The sequence below is a fragment of the Myxine glutinosa genome, assembly GCF_964187855.1.
Source record: "Myxine glutinosa chromosome 12 unlocalized genomic scaffold, kmMyxGlut1.1 SUPER_12_unloc_2, whole genome shotgun sequence".
In the NCBI taxonomy this organism is placed as follows: Eukaryota; Metazoa; Chordata; class Myxini; order Myxiniformes; family Myxinidae; genus Myxine; species Myxine glutinosa.
This window is the reverse complement of record NW_027616356.1, coordinates 140,617-153,295: the sequence shown is the minus strand read 5'-3', so window position 1 is coordinate 153,295 and position 12,679 is coordinate 140,617. Positions and strand designations below refer to the sequence as shown.

At 39.7% G+C, this 12,679-nt stretch overlaps 1 pseudogene; it reads left to right on the top strand.

Moving 5' to 3' along the window:
• The first annotated feature begins 292 nt into the window (after positions 1 to 292).
• LOC144888916 (uncharacterized) lies at positions 293 to 3,130 on the top strand (annotated as a pseudogene).
• Positions 3,131 to 12,679: the final 9,549 nt, after the last annotated feature.

Below are 12,679 nucleotides of genomic sequence, written 5' to 3'. Positions count from 1 at the left end.
TTTAAAGGTCACATTAACAAAATCTAGAATAATTTCAACATAATTCCAATGAACTTTTGGTTATAAGTCATCTTGAAAAGTAAGTTCACCCCCACAAAAAAAATATTCCATATTAAATTCCAAGTCTGTAGATATGCTTTTGATGATAGAAAAGGCTAAAAGGGGAGGAATATCACAAGTATGTTCTAAGAGATATGCTAAAGCCAACAATAAGCATCTTCCTAATTATGATGATAGAAAAGATAGTTCTTACCTGATGTATTATGATGCTAATAATTTATATGGATGGGCTATGTCTCAAGCGCTACCTTATGGAGGACTTGAATGGATTGATGAGGAATATTATGATGCTGTTTTACACGACGTTATTGTCCCCACACAAAAAGAATTGGATGATTCGGAGTTTGGATATTATTTGGAGGTTGATTTAGAATATCCCCCAGACCTCCATAATAAACATAAAGATTTACCATATGCACCTACTAAAGAAGCACCAAGAAAAGAATGGCTAAATGATTATCAACCAGCATTTAATATAAAAGGCAAACCAACAGAAAAAATTACTTACTATGCTATATGATAAAGAAAATTATGTTTTACACCAAAGGAACTTGAAACAATATTTATTGGCAGGATTGATAGTAAAGAAAGTCCATAGAGTTATACAGTTTAAACAAAATCATTGGTTGAAGGGGTATATGGATTTTAACACACAAAGGAGAACCGAAGCAAAAACCGATTTTGAGAAAGACTTTTATAAATTGATGAATAATTTTGTGTTTGGAAAGACGATGGAAAATCACAGAAATAGACAAAACATAAAACTTGCTACATCCCAGAAACAAGGGCAAAATTAATTAAGAAACCCAGTTTTCAAAGAGAAGTGGTTTTTTCAGAGAACTTTGTTGCTATCCACTTACAAAAGGAGAGTATTGTAATGGATAAACCCATTTATATAGGAACGACGGTTCTTGATTTATCAAAATTACTAATGTATGATTACCTTTACAATAACTTGAAGAAGAAATATCAAGATAATGTTTCTCTACTTTATACGGATACGGATAGTTTTATTTTGGAAATTAAGACGGAAGATGTTTATTCAGATATGCTTGAGGATAGTGGCTCGTATGATACGAGTAATTATAAGTCAACTGATAAGCTGTTTTCCTCAAAGAATAAAAAGGTTATTGGAAAGTTTAAGGATGAATTAGGGGGAAAGATAATGACAGAATATGTTGGATTGAGATCTAAGGCTTATGCTTATAAATATATTGCTAATAATATTGAAAGATGTGATAAGAAGTTAAAAGGAATAAAGAAAGGTGTTATTAAAGAAGAAATAGGCTTTGAACATTATTATAATTGTTTAACATTAAAGACGGAAGAGTTTAGAACCATGAATACGATAAGAAGTTATGCACATCAATTATATACGGAGTAGGTGAACAAGAACGCCCTTGGAGCTTATGATGATAAACGGTATATTTTAGAAAATGGAATTGATTATCTTCCTTATGGGCACATAGATAGAATTAAAAATATCTAATAATACAATGAGTTATTGTATCAAATGTAAAAATAAAACTAAAACTAAAAATATCTCATACGATATAAATAAAAAGAATAGAGTTTGTGAAAATGGAGAATGTGTAATATGCGGTGCTAAAAAGTGCTGTTTCATTCCATCTAAAAGTGGGGGTGATATACAAAAATATTTGTCAGGTAGTAGGTTTACAACAACGGGGATTCCTGGGGAACTACATCTACCGGGGTATTCCTTCTGTGGGCCAGGAACAAACTTGGATAAAAGACTAGATGAGGAGGGCAATCCTAAACCCTGGTCTAAACCTAAAAACAGTATTACAAAGCACAATATTGCTTATGGTAATACCGATACATTAGAGGGAAAACACGAAGCTGATAGAGAAATGCTATATAATTTGTCTTTGATACGAAATCCAACGTTGAGAGAGAAAGTTGATAGGTTTATTTTGAAGAAGATGATAGGACTTAAATTGAGATTTGGGATGGGGGCTGCCCTTCAAGGTGTTCCACCCCAGGCAAAGCCTTTAAAAAACTACTAAACCCCAAGGATTATATTAAACCTGAGGAAGGAGTCATTTTAGCTGATGAGTTACACAAACCTATGATCACAAAGTTTAAACAAAGGAAGGTTTATTCCAAAGGGGTTGATTACATCTGGTCTGCTGATTTAATTGAACTAAATAATGATAAAGGGTACAAGTATGCTTTAACCGTTATTGATTTAAGAAGTAGATTTGCCCTGGTTATTCTCCTGAAAAACAAGAAGGGTAATACCCTCATGTTGGCCTTACAACAGATATTTAATAAAAGCAAGAGAACACCTAAGAAGCTGTGGACCGACGAGGGGTTCTACAACAGCATATTCATGAAATTTCTTAAAGAGCATGGTATTACATTATACAGTATATTTAATGAAGGAAAAGCAGTTGTCAACTGCTTTGACAGTTGTTTTGAGTGTTTTACAGCTTTGAGTATTTTAATCGCACTTTGAAAGAGAGGCTATATAAAAAATTCACGAAAGTCGGATCTCAACAATGGGTATCAATAATTCAGGATATTGTTGATAATTACAATAATACGGTACATTCATCTACTAAAGAAAAAACGTCGGAAACGGATACAAAATTAGAATATGAAAAGAAGATTAATTTGAGAAAACCTAAGTTCAAAGTTGATGATGTAAGAATATACAGATGGAAAAGTCATTTTGAGAAGGGCTATGCAAAGAGATGGACTAATGAACTTTTTAAAATCGTTGAGGTGGTGGATACAGTACCTTGGACTTATAGGTTATATGATTTACATGGTGAAGAAATTTGGGGTCATTTTATTCACAGGAATTACAAAAAACAAAACTCAGCGGATAATGTTCTTGAAAAATAATTGATGTTATATTAAAATGGCAAGAAAACTACTTCAGGATAATTTTAAATTTTGTATTCAAGGATACTTGCAAGAAAAGGGAGTAAAATGTTTAATTCCTTATGAATTGGAATATAAACAGGGAAAGTTTGTAATTAAGGATTGGCCATATATACAGATATTGCAAAACCCACAAACAGAGACTTGCTTAAAATACTAAATAAAAATGAGCTTCTCAAAGTTATGAAATATAAAGGTCTTTTAGTAACTGTCAACAAATCCTATTGGTACCCTATTATGAGAAAAATAATTATAAATACAAGAATAGCTCAAAATCCAGATGAATATATGTATAATGTACTCTTGGGGGATGCTTTAAGGGTAAAAGAGATGAGGAAGAGAGGGAGAAGGAGAGGGCAAAGGAGGAGAAGGAGGGAAAGGAGAAGGATGAAAAGATGAAGGAGGACTTGGAGAAGATGAAGGATGGGTTGGAGAAGATGAAGGAGGCCTTGGAGAAGATGAAGGAAGCAGAAGCGGAGAGGAGGGCAGAGGAGAGGTGGGAAGGAGTGAAAACATGGATTGATAATACAATGGAAGAAATAATAACAAAGGCACTAGAGGGAGGGAAAGGGGAGGGGGAAGCAAGGGCAAGGGAGGAAGCAATAGTGACACAGGTGAAGGAGCATTTGGAGAGGCATAAGACGGAATGGTTGAATATGAACGATGAAGAGAAGGGGAAAAATAGGGACAGCTACCAAGCGGAGCTTGAATTCTTCATAGGAAAGTCACAGATGGATCAGGAATTGGAGAAGGCGAAGGAGGATGGGAGATACCCCTTCTTCCTAGGAAGAAGGGTGCAAGCAATAGAAGAGGAGGAAAGGTTATCAAAGGCAGCAAGTGTGGCAGAGACAGTAGCAGAGATAACAAAGATATTAGAGATAGTAAAGGAAGCAGGGGGTAAAGGAAGAGGAGTGAATACATAGAATTGATAAAACATAATTTGAAATTACATAATTTCAAATTAAATAAACATTTATGTTTTTGAAATAGACAGGAGCTCAATAATATGACAGGTAATACCATTCCATCTTCCCACCACCAAATCTGTTTGTATTCCCTGACTTTGTATAGTTACCCAGTTGTCTTGCCTCTTTGTCATACAAATCATTGCTATGCTACCATATATATGTTTACTTCCTAACTCATGTATTAGCTGGTTACTAATTGTGTTTCCACATACTGCATTATGGTCACCAAGGGGGTAATAGTGTTCTTTACGGGACCAAATAAAATCTTGTAGGTCTTCCAAGTTTATTGAAAAGAACCAATTATACCCCAAATCAGGCATATCATACCCCCATTTATCAATTGCCATATTAATAATATCCCACTCTTTATAAAGTTTGATTGTAAGTGGTACGTTAAATTTAATACGAAACGGTATATGGTCTGGAGAACCAGGTGTTGTGGCAGTAGATTCTACTTGTTTATCAAAACGTGCCGTTTTCTCTAGGGATATATACAGGGTGAGTCAGAAGTAGCGCCCGACTTCTGTTTATATATATATATATATATATATATATATATATATATATATATATATATATATATATATATATATATATATGTATATATATATATATGTATATATATATATATATAAAGGAGGAGTGTCTGTGTGTGTGTGTCTGTCTGGATGTCCGTTTATAACCCAAGAACTACACATCGGAGAAACGTTTTAGACACAGATTCGGAATCAGCATAAAATCCTGGTGGTTATAGGCTACTTTTTATTTTAATATCAATGGTTTAAAAAACCGGGCCAGCTGCAATTCCATGGTGTAGTTTGTGGCGGCGCTATTGCACCTTTCCGATCCCATGACGCATTGCGGTTCCGATTCGCGATAAGGTCTATGCGCTATCACCGACACTTTTCCACCTTTTCCATACCTTTTAATCAGATTTAACTTATCGTCCATCGTAACCACATTACGCTTGGAAACACTAGCATTATCCTTCTTCAGACCCATGGCTAACACAGACACAGTAAAGGAATACTGTACGTCGCCTCTGTTTTGAATGAGAATCAGCAGTTGCGCGTATGTACAGTATACTGTACGTACATATTTATATATTTTTAATGTGCTTTTTATTGTATTTTAAATTGTTTTTTAGCTTCTTTTATTGTTAATTTATGTACTATTTTATTTATTTTAAATATATATTTTAAGGAAAACAAATGTTTTCACATCCGTAGGAGTGACGTAAAGTCGCACATAATGACGTTCGCTGCCCGGTCATGAAAGAAATTATGATTCTCTTGACAAAGTGACATGAAGATCAGGCAGTAAACCTCCCAACTGAGTTTCTCAACAGTCGTCAGCCTCAATTCTAAAATCCTTAATTTTCATCCTATTGACTTGAACTTTGAATAGGATTTACATATCGGCTTACTGAATTAAACCACCAACTATTTTTGAGATCGGCGTAGGCCAAAAGGTCAACGTAGGCCAAAGGTCAACCACTTTTTTTTAAAGTTTCTAAAATCCTCAATTTTCATCCGATTCACTTGAAATTTGAATGGGATTTACATATCAGCAAACTGAATTCAACCAACAACTATTTTTGAGATCACCATAGGCCAAAAGAGCAACATAGGCCAAAAGTCAACAACAATTGCAAATTTCTAAAATCCTCAACTTTCATCTGATTGACTTGAAATGTGAAGAGGATTTGCATATCAGGTCACTTAAATTGAACCACCAATTCTTTTTGAGGTCAGCATAGGCCAAAAAGTAAACATAGGCCAAAGGTCAACAACTTAAGGTGAAGTTTTAAAAATCCTACATTTTCATCCAATTGACTTGAAATTTGGATAGGATTTGCATATCGGGTCACCTAATTCAACCACCAATTATTTTTGAGGTCTAAAGGTGAAAACAATATGGGCAACAATTTCAAATTTCTAAAATCCTCAACTTTCATCTGATTGACTTGAAATGTGAAGAGGATTTGCATATCAGGTCACTGAAATTGAACCACCAATTCTTTTTGAGGTCAGTATAGGCCAAAAAGTAAACATAGGCCAAAGGTCAACAACTTAAGGTGAAGTTTTTAAAATCCTACATTTTCATCCAATTGACTTGAAATTTGGATAGGATTTGCATATCGGGTCACCTAATTCAACCACCAATTATTTTTGAGGTCTAAAGGTGAAAATATCAATATGGGCCAAATTTCTAAAATCATCAATGTTCATCTAATTGACTTGAAATTTGAAGAGGATTTGCATATCAGATCACTGAATTAAACCACCAATTATTTTTGAGGTTAACATAGGCCAAAAGGTCAACAACTTATTTCAGGAATATTTCAAGACATATTTCTGGCGCAGGGGCAATCAATGAAGGTTGTAGGCCTGAACTTCACAGAACAAGTGTTTGCCCATGGCCAGCTGTACGTGGGCTGCTCGAGGGTTGGAAAACCAAGCAATCTTTATGTCTTGGCACCAAGTAAGAAAACCAGAAATGTTGTATACCCAGAGGTTTTGAGAAATTGAAAATTGAAAAAACGTCATGTAGGAAATGTACTGTGATATTGCTCTAAAATATACATGTTCTTTTCATCATATATTTGTATTATTCTTATTCAACCCGGGCGAAGCCGGGTACCTCAGCTAGTATATATATATATATATATACAGACGTGGCATTTAATATGGAATATATTTTTTTTCTTCACTTGGGTTTACTTTCTTAACTCAGTATATCAATCTGGTGAGTTTCTTTTACACTTTGGTGATTAATTTGTTAAAAGAACCATGTCACTGATTGTCTGTCGCAGCAAGAAGTCAACAACAGGATTATATCACAGGTGGCGTGGCAAAATGTATGGACAGGTGCATTTGACGATTGGCTTCACAATCGGGCATACAAGGGTTGTTGCGTTCTGTATTAGTGGAAAACAACTGCTGCACGTCTCCAAAAGTTGTTGCCGCTTCCTCTGGAGATGGTCCGTCAACTCGACAATGCTGTTTGTCATGGAGTGGTGGCTTTACGAAATTACGGCATGAAAGAGCGTACTATTGCTCGGCAGTATGGCATCACTCAAGGTCAGGTGTCAAAGATCCTGAAACAAAATGCTCAGAGGGGTGTCCCTACTCCAATACCGAGGCCAGGATGTCCCCGCAGAATGAGAAGGAGGGATGATCGCCAGCTGCACCGGTTAGTCCGCAATGGCCGTACCAAGTCAGCTAATCGGCTTAGGGCTGAGTGGCAGCAACTGACAAATGTGCCTGTATCCAGAAGGCTAGTCAACCAACGACTGGTACAAGCAGGCTATCGTGCCAGGCGTTCCCTGAGAAAGCCACGCCTGACCAGACAACACCACCAGCGCCGATTGCAGTGGGCCAGAGAGCACCGTCAATGGCAGCCAGGACACTGGAATCACGTGATCTTCAGTGACGAGTCTAGATTTCTGGTCTATCGTCAAGATGGCCGCGTCCGAGTGCACAGACAAGTGCATGAAGCCTACAACAAAGATTGTATAGTGCCAAGAGTCCAAGCTGGAGGTGGTGGGGTGACCGTTTGGGCTGCTTTTCATGCAGGGGGCAAAACTGACCTGGTTGTTCTGAATGGAAACCTGAACCAGTTCAAGTACAGGGTCATTCTGGAAGAAACATTGCTTCCATTTGCTCTTGCAGCCTTTCGAGGAAACTTTGTCTTCCAAGATGACAATGCACGGCCTCATCGTGCTCGCATGATCCAACACTTTCTTGCTGACTGTAGTGTAGAGCATATGGAGTGGCCTGCCATGTCCCCGGATATGAATCCGATGGAGAACTTGTGGGCAGAATTAACGCATCAAATCGACCACTTGGACCAGTAGCCGACCTCTGTGCGTGAATTGCAGCTGGCTATTGTCATTGCATGGCAAGCGATTCCTGTCCTGATTTGCCAAGGTCTGTCCAAACCTTGGCAAATCTCGTGAACAGCATGCCTCAACGTATACGTGCTCTCCTGAATGCTCGTGGGGGTTACACGAAGTACTGAACTGTAATTTTCCTGTCCGTAATCCCAGTCGTAATTTAACTTTTGTGTTTGTTAAAAAAAAATTTGGCTAACGTCCAAAATAAAGAGATACTTCTGGAAAACGTACAGAAGTTTAACACAGTACTGTCCATGAATTGAGTTCGATATCAGTTTACATCACTTTCAAGGATCAATTTATTTGTTTCGAAATGTCAAATGTGGTTTTTGTTTCTTTTAAAGGTGACATTAACAAAATCTAGAATAATTTCAACATAATTCCAATGAACTTTTGGTTCTAAGACATCTTAAAAAGTAAGTTCACCCCCACAAAAAAAAGATTCCATATTAAATGCCAAGTCTGTGTGTATATATATATATATATATATATATATATATATATATATATATACATATATATATATATATATATATATATATATATATATATATATATATATATATATATACATATATACATATATATATATATATATATATTGTTACTGTCGCGGTTTAGATGTTATTTTTGACCGAGCGGTTGGTATGACCGCGACCTAACAGTTCCCCCGATTCTTCCCCAACTCACCCGATTCACCCCAAACTTTGGCCGTATCGCACCGCAGCTGCCCAATCTGGAAAACTCTAAAACGACCGAATGCAAAGAGGGAAAAGGAATAAGACGAGAAGACGGACAGAAGAGTAATTGGATTTATTATACACACAAGCAAAAAGAAAGCAGTCACGTTTATTTACAGACGAGATTAGATACACAGTGCAACGCTAGCTTACCTACAGTCTTAATTAACCCAGGGACAGAACAAACAAAAGACAGACTCACGCGGGGAATGATGACAGGAATTGGCTGGAAGGAGAGGATGGCTTGGAGTTGTATTGTGCAGCACGATCGGCGCGTTTAGCAGCCACCGTTCCTTCGCGGCCCTGCTCAAAACCGCCGTCCAGGCCCCAAGCGGCTGTTGAGTGTTGTTGCTGCTGTGGCCGCCGCTGCTGCTGCTGCTGTGGACGTCGCGTGCTTTTCCAGGATTACAGCAGGCTTTGTGCTTTCTGGGATGTCCTCTCCTTGGATGTTCTCTATGTTCTCTTGGTCCAATCACTCCCCACCACCGACAACTCAACGCAACCAACGCAACCACTGAACACCACAACGCAACCACTGACGGCCAAAACCACACAACTCAGCTCTGCTTCTTGGACCCTCTCTCTTCTCAACGGCTTGGGCTCCCTTTTGTCTGCCGGTCAAAGCTCCTCTCTTTTTAAAGCTTGTCTCAGCTTCTCTTTTGGGAGCGTCGCGCTGCGGATTTTAGCTGCGGTCACGCCTGCTCATTCCCTCCTCTCAGCGCCTCTCTTTAAAAGCGCAGCCTCTTCTCATCTCAATGCTCCGTACTCATCTCTTTCTTCTTCAAAGCTCGACTGTTTGGGGAGTGTCGCGCTGCGGGTTATATAGGCCCCGCCCCTCAACCTTTGCGAACCTCCCCGATAGCTCTTCCTCCGCCCTCCCTAGCCAAACCCTTGGCTCATGGTTGGTCGAGTGGGGCTGGCTCACTCCTCCCCTCTATGACGAGGTGGAGACACGCCTTTCTTCTCCGACCCTGCCTCGTGGTCAATGGCGGTAATTGGAGCGGAGGTAGTTTCTAATCGACGAAAAGGGGGAATGGAGGTTTTGGGAATGGGTATGAAGGGAATCTATCTCTTTCACTGGTGCAATGGAGTATTTCAATTAATGGGAGACACAGCCTTACCCTAAAACACAGAATAAGATATAACTATTGAACAGGGGTATTCTATGATTGGCTGTGGTGTGGATGCTTTATGGACTAATTATGGGATGCCCTTTGACCTTTACACAGCTCTGGAGGCAGGAGGCGCAGAATAACCAATAATAATAATTCACACAATCAAAAAAATATACAGTCCTCATATCCGCAACAATATATATATATATATATATATATATATATATATATATATATACACAAAGAATTAAGTTAAGCACCCCTACACAACGAATTAAGGTAAGCACCCCCTAATATATATTCTTTGTGTATATGTATACATTGGCATATATTCTAAGGTATGTGAGATCAAATAATGATTGGTATGACATTAGCAATTATCCATTGATGAAATTGAGTGATCAAAGTGAAAAAAAGTGATTGGTTGAGTCAGTGATCCGATCACGTGGGTCCTACACACGTTATTGACGCAAAGATCGCTAGAGGTCTTCTCAGAACAATGACTGTACGTTAGAAAACATAAACGTCATCCACACTGTCCGTGATGGACCTATAGCTCCATACTTAAATTGAGGTGAAAATATGCCTAAAATTCCCAAAAAATTTCACCTTAAATTATTCAGAATAAAATATTGAAAACGGCATGATTGTTATGTTTTTATGTGACCATAATATCACTTCTCCAGAAAATATAGCAATATCATGGGTATATTACACTGTTTTGACGACAACAAACTTGTAATGTGCGAGGTTGTAAAAAAACGGGGGGGGTGCTTAACTTAATTCTTTGTGTATATATATATATATATATATATATACATATATATATACATATATATATACATATATATATATATTTCTGTCAGTTGATTGTTTGTTTGCCATTTGTATTACAGTGTACAAGAAGGTAGAAATCAATGAATGACATGTTTATCTGACCATTTATTCGGGGGAAAATTATTACGGAAGTGTAAGTGGATCCCGGAAAGTGGCTCGGCCGTCGCGGTCCGATTGAGTGGCCTGCACGCTCCCCAGACCTTACACCTCCAGATTTCTTTCTTTGGGGGCTCATGAAAGACATTGTTTATCGTGAAAAGCCTCGTACCATTCAGGAATTGAAGGCTCAATCACTGCAAAGTTTGAGGAAATTGATATCGAACTCTGCAAGCATGTGTGCCACTATGTACCTGCTCAGCTGCAATTGTGCATCGATCACGAGGGAGGGCACTGGTACACTTCCGTAATAATTTCCCCCCGAATAAATGGTTAGATAAACATGTCATTCATTTATTTCTACCTTCTTGTACACTGTAATACAAATGGCAAACAAACAATCACCTGACAGAAATATAGTGTTGTGGATATGAGGATTGTGTTTTTTTTATTGTTTTATTGTGGACCCTCCTTCCTCCAGTTGTGTATAAAGGTCAAAGTGTGTCCCGTAATTAGGTCATAAACCACGTTAGCCAATCATAGATTTCCCCCTTGTTGACAGTTATTTCCTTATTCTGTGTATTAGGTTAAGGTTCCGTTCCCACTAGTTGACATTCTCCATTGCACCAAGTGAAATAAGGTAGATCCCCTTTCATCCCCATTCCCAAAGCCTTTCCTGCCAACTGCATTCGCCGCAGCTGCTGGGCGGTTTTCACCGCGACTCCATTAGCCACGAGGTAGGCTTGGAGAAGAAGGGGGAGGAGCCGCCGAATCCTGGGCGTGCCCGCCCATCGTCATCAAGGGTGGAGCCAGAGGGCCCGGGCCGACCAATCAGGGCTGAGGCGAGCTCACCGATGGGTGTGTTCTTGAGGCCGGCGGCTTGATCGCTGGCGGGGATATAAAAAGCGCGCGCGGAAGCCTTTGACAGAAGTGCAAAGAAAGAGTTGCGAGAAGTGCAAAGAAAGAGTTGTGAGAAGTGCAAAGAAAGAGTTGCACCAAGGATCGCTGAAAGGAGAGTCAGAGATATGGCAGAAGAACAAGTGCGAAGTGCGAAGTGCCAAGAAAGAGTTGCGCCCCACCAGTAGTTTGGCTCCACCAGCAGTTTGGCTCCACCAGCAGTTTTGCTCCACCCGCAGTTTGGCTCCACCTGCAGTTTGGCTCCACCAGCAGTTTGGCTCCACCAGCAGTTGGCTCCACCAGCAGTTTGGCTCCACCAGTAGTTTGGCTCGACCAGCAGGCTCCACCAGCAGTTTGGCTCCACCAGCAGTTGTGGCTCCACCAGCAGCTTTGACTCCGCCAGGGTGCTCGTATCGCGGCAGCCCGCACGACCGCAGCTAGGGCGTTGACGGCGGCTGCTGGACGTGCCGATCGAGGAAGGGCGGCGGCTGCTGACTCCCGGGCCGACCGTGCTCCGGTTCGAGCGGAGCGTTCCTCTCCTTCCAGTCCTTCCATTCCTGCCTGCAATTTCCCCATTCGTGTGAGTTTGCTCGTAGTCTGTTTTGTGTGTCTTGTCCTGGGGTATTAATTAAGACTGTAGGTAAGCTAGCATTGCACTGTGTCTCCTTGATTCCTTCTGTCTTTATTTTATTATCTTTCCTTCTCCTTGGTTTCTTTTGGTTGTGAATAGCAAATAAATTCTATTCGTATTTCCTACTTCTGTCTTCCTCTTCTTCACATTCGTGTCGCCTTTGTCTTTTCCTCATTGAATATCTGTGGCACGATTTGGCCCACGTTTAAGGAATCGGGTCTTAGTAATTGTTAATAGTTCGGGCCGCGGCCGCCATCTGCTCGGCAAATCAACATCTTATCCGCGGTCCGTAACAATTGGTGCCAGGAGTGGGATATGGACCTGAAGCACGAATAGCGCGCTCAAAATTACGGGTGGCCCAAAATTTTGTTTTATTTAAAATCTTAAATTTGGAAGTCGTGCCATGGCTGGTCAAGGTGATCGGATGCAGGTGGGGGAACGAGAAGAGGGGTTAGGGTAACCCAGGACCAGAGGGAGGAAATGGAGGAGAGCAATGGTGAGGTGGTTGAGGGAGTTTCAGGCGCGCA